Source organism: Etheostoma spectabile, unplaced genomic scaffold, assembly GCF_008692095.1.
Source record: "Etheostoma spectabile isolate EspeVRDwgs_2016 unplaced genomic scaffold, UIUC_Espe_1.0 scaffold172, whole genome shotgun sequence".
In the NCBI taxonomy this organism is placed as follows: Eukaryota; Metazoa; Chordata; class Actinopteri; order Perciformes; family Percidae; genus Etheostoma; species Etheostoma spectabile.
Window position 1 is genome coordinate 1,112,957 of NW_022605573.1, and position 4,892 is coordinate 1,117,848.

The 4,892-nt window shown below is 41.0% G+C and overlaps 1 long non-coding RNA gene across 1 annotated transcript in view; it reads left to right on the forward strand.

Moving 5' to 3' along the window:
• The first annotated feature begins 384 nt into the window (after positions 1-384).
• LOC116685725 (uncharacterized) overlaps positions 385-4,892 on the forward strand; it is a 22,412-nt gene continuing 17,904 nt past the window's right edge. The window contains exon 1 of the long non-coding RNA XR_004331031.1: positions 385-397. This is a non-coding gene — a long non-coding RNA (uncharacterized LOC116685725). The remainder of the gene's footprint in view (positions 398-4,892) is intronic.

Genomic DNA, 4,892 nt, shown 5'->3' on the forward strand with positions numbered 1-4,892 from the left:
GATCGGCCCATCTGAGCTTTCATTCATTCACTCAAAGGCAGAGCAGGATACCCAGGGCTCGGTCTATACCTATCACCATTTCTAGCCACTGGGGGGCATAGACAGGCTGGGGGAACTCATGTTAATGTTAAAAACAACCTCAAAGTGACGTTTTCATGCCACGGGACCTTTAATTCTGCTTTATTGACATTAATCCAGTAGAGCCAACTTTGCTAAATGATTTAAGCCCATTATTATATTTTCATTAGAAGTGGATCAAGAGATATAAAGGGAGAGTTCGGAGGACATGATTTAAATTAAAAAAGATCAACTACAGGGCTCAGAAACGCTGATTTTATCTACTGAGATGATGAAAAAGTTTGGGTAAAATGAAATTAACAGAAACTCTTTGCTTTCAGTCCTTCTTTTTCCTTCCTCGGCATCACTCCTCTTATCTCTCCTCTCCAACCTTTTTTTGTAATGTCTTCTTTTCTTCCTCTTCCCTTCCTCTCCTCTCCTCTACATCACCCATCCACCTCTCTTTGACTGTCCTTTCGCCACGACTCTCGTCTTTCTATCCCTCCCCTCTCTCCTCTCGCCTGCTCTTTTTTCTCCCGTCTCCCTCCCTCTCTCATCCTTTTACATCACCCTCTCACCCTTCTTACATCCTCCAGTCTTTTTTACATTTCAATTCCCAAAAGTCCCTCTTTGACTCTCCTGCCTCCGTTTCCTCATCTCTCGTCCTTTTTTCATCACCTCGCTCTCCTGCAGTCTTTTTTTCTTTAACACCACTCTCTCATCTCATCTTCCAAATTCGATCAACCCTCCTTCTTTCTCCCTTCTTTTTTCTCTCTTTCACCAACGGTCCCAGGCCCTTAGTCATTACCACTTCTACCTCCTTTTCTTGCTCCCTCGCCCTCTCCCTCTCCCTGTTTCTCTCTCTCTCTTTCTGTCCCTCTCTCTCTCTCCCTGGGGTTTAATATTGGAGTGATAACTAGTGTCGGTGCTGTCTTACAGTGTTGTTAGCTTATCTTAGGAAGGCTTACACCCCCAGAAAACACACACACCGACCCCACTGTACACACACACACACACACACACACGCACTAACACGCATGCATACACACAGACAAACAATACAGGACTCTCAACCTGGAGACCGGGGTTTGTGTCCCGTGTTTTAGGTTTCCTAAACCCAACCGTCCCAATCTTGTCCCACGTGTTATACAAACCTACCTTTTATAATCCCACCAACGATCTTTTCCTAAACCTAATTGTGTCAAAAGTGACGCCAATAGTCCCGACAAAGTGCATTTTAGATAAGAGACTTTTTTTGCGTCACTTACAACGCCAAATGTAAATGTGCTGTATTTATATAGCGCTTTTCTAGTCTTAACGACTACTCAAAGCGCTTTTACATCATACAGGATTCATTCACCATTCACACACATTCATACACTGGGGCCGAGACTGTGCCACCTGCTCATTAGATACACACTCACACACATTCACACTCTGATGCGCAGCACCGGGGGCAACTCGGGGTTCAGTGTCTTGCCCAAGGACACTTTGACGTGGGACTGCAGGGCCAGGGATCGAACCACCACCCTTCCGATTGGCAGGTAACCGCTCTACCACTGAGCCACAGCCGCCAAAGGCCCCTGACCAAGTGGATTTATCTAAAAGGTCCAGTGTGTAGGAATTTCTATCTCAATCAATATATCTCGCCACGCAGTTCAAAGTAAAATGTGAAAAATGTAAATTTAATGTGAAATGTGAAATGTCAAGCCAATAGGAATAGTTGTAACTGATGGTGGTGGTAAATATTTATAAAATATGGGTAGTTGTCTGCTGTAGCAGAAGAAGTTCCAGCAGCTCTTTTACCTGGACTTAGTTAAAATACAGGACGTTTGAAGAAAAAAAAAAACTTAAAAAATGTCGAAATAAAAGCAACAAATCACGGAAAAAGCCACAAAAACCTCAGACATAGCGTCAAAGAGGTCAAGAAAAGTGGACTATGTTGAATTTAATCTCCCACAACTACCCTCTGTGGTGGACAAAGGTTATTGGAACACAACTTATACAATTTGAAAAGAACAACAAGAACAAAAATTCATCTGTAAAACACATTCTTTGAAAAATTTCTGTTAAGATATAAAGTCATACAACACGCAGATATTTCTTAAAGCGTATGTTCCTTTCAGTGGACCCTGTTGTCATGGAGTTAGCAGTGTTCGCCCTGGACTTACAACATGAATCCAGGCACGTCTCGCTATCAAAACTACTTCAGTTTACTGGTGATGTACTTTGAATCACAACTTCAAGAGCTTAAACCTAAAAAACAAAAGGTTGAAGTAGAAAAATGAAAACTCTCACCCAAATCTCAGTCTCTGATTTACTATTTGAACCGCATTGGCTTCATGCAACAGCTATGCAATAGACAACAAATTTAGTTAACTTCCATTTTTCAAAAAGAGGATTTTCACAGCTGTTGTTTGAGGACATTTTTCTTCACCAATGCAGAAGATGTTTTTTTGTAATTGTTGATTTGTGCCACATAGGCGTATTTCCTTGCTTTCTTTATCCAATAAAACCCACGATTACAGACTGTCAGTCACTTTCTTTGCATGAGGGGGTCAATGCTTTATTGACCCAGAAGATGATGTTATGAAAAAGTAATAAAAAACTGACTGACAGCACGCTGACCATGTCGGCCAATATGAGCTTTAGCTGCAGTAAACAGACAGCAGACGTCTTTCACAGCTTCATAAAACTTCAGATTAGATTGACTGAGAAAGATTGTTCCAGGTACCTTGGCTGCAGGAACAATTACGTTGTCACCAAAACAAATAACAGAACGCAACCGAAGGAAAGTGTGAAGTGAACAGGACTGGAGGAAACGGAGGAGAAGTATGATTTTAAAACCTGAGAATTCTGTTGATGTTCTAGTAAGTTTGAGTATTAGTTACTCAAATTAATGTACTTTAAAGGTATAGTGCGTAGTTTCTGTCGCCCCCGTGAGGAATTCTAAGTAATAAAAACAGAACTGTTTTGGTGCGTCAACATGACAAGCCTTATGTGACCCCATCCCTCCTCCACACAGTTTGCTAGTAGCCAAGGAGGACACGGAGGATTAAAAAAACATGGACTCTTCAGAAGAGGTCATTATCTTCACTCGAGTTTCTGCACGTGAAAGTCACCGGACCTCATAATCTTCTAAACATAGTCACACTGAGAAATCCAGAGAGAGTTGTGTGGAGCTGATGGTCTTAATTAGCTTTGTAGCAACTCATTTGGCAATGGCTTGAATGTAACAGACGTTCATTAATATCAAAAAGTTACACAAAGCCTTAAAGGTCCAATGTGTAGGATTTCTCCCATCTAGCGTTGAGATCATATATCTCTCGCGCCACACAGTTCAAATTACGTATTACAGCTGCGATAGCCTTCACGCTTCAATAAGCCGGTCTCTTGCTCTTTTCAATCTCCTTTTTCTTTTTCTGGGCGAAGAAGAAGACTCCTGTTCCTGGAATGTTGATTTTGAATACACGTGGTCCTCCATGATTCCTTCTTTAAACTTGCCGGGGCCGGGAAGCGACGATACCCGTTAGCAGCGTTAGCATCACCTGGGAGTTTATCATGTGACAGCGAAAACGCAAAAGGCAGAGCAGTACGTCCTGTATGTCCCTCACCGGCTAACGTATTTCAAGATGGCGCACGAATGTGAAGCGTCTACCCCAGTTTGTGTGAATGCAAATGTAAATTCAAGCCATTAGGAATAGATGGAACTGATGGTGGTGATAAATATTCATGAAAAAAGAAAAGTTTGTGAACGGACAAGACAGATTTTGATAATGAACAACTGAACATGTTACACACTGGACCTTTAATGAGTTAGATTAATTTGTGCAAAGAGTTGAGGTTAGTACCAGGGTTAGCGTGTGTTTACTACTTAATCTGCAATCTTGCTTTTTTTCTTGTTTTGAAGCCATAATTGCAAATATTTCATGCTGCTATCAAACAGTGATTATTGTTATTGGAAAAATGTCCTCACTGCCCGAAGAAATCAACATACCTTTGTGTGTGTGTGTGTGTGTGTGTGTGTGTGTGTGTGTGTGTGTGTGTGTGTGTGTGTGTGTGTGTGTGTGTGTGTGTGGTGTGTGTGTGTGTGTGTTTTGATCCATTATACATCAGAGGCACCTCTGTAGCCAGACTGAAGAATGAAAAAAAATAATATAAAAGAAGACAGCAGAGAAGCACAGAGGGATGAAGGTAGAAAACAGAGATGGAAAAAGAGAGAGAGGACAGGTGAAAGACAGAACTGGCTACAGTGTCATTCTTTCACTCCATTTTAAGTAAGTAAGTAAGTAAATTTGCACATTGCAAAGTCATCCAGTGGGTGTGATTGGACCCTTTGTCGGGCATATGTTTGACAACCTTGACTTAAGGGGACTGGTGTTTGAACGTAAACCCCAATCCATCTTTCTAATCTTAACTAGTCGTTTTGGTTTCTAAACTTAACTGTCATCACCGCATTTAACTCTAAAGACTGCTAAACTTAACTGTCATCACCGCATTTAACTCTAAGACCGCTAAACTTAACTGTGATCACCACATTTAACTCTAAGACGGCTAAATTTAACTGTCATCACCGCATTTAACTCTAAAGACTGCTAAACTTAACTGTCCTCACCACATTTAACTCTAAAGACTGCTAAACTTAACTGTCATCACCACATTTAACTCTAAAGACTGCTAAACTTAACTGTGATCACCGTATTTAAATCTAAAGACTGCTAAACTTAACTGTGATCACCACATTTAACTCTAAGACCGCTAAACTTAACTGTGATCACCACATTTAACTCTAAAAACTGCTAAACTTAACTGTGATCACCGTATTTAAATCTAAA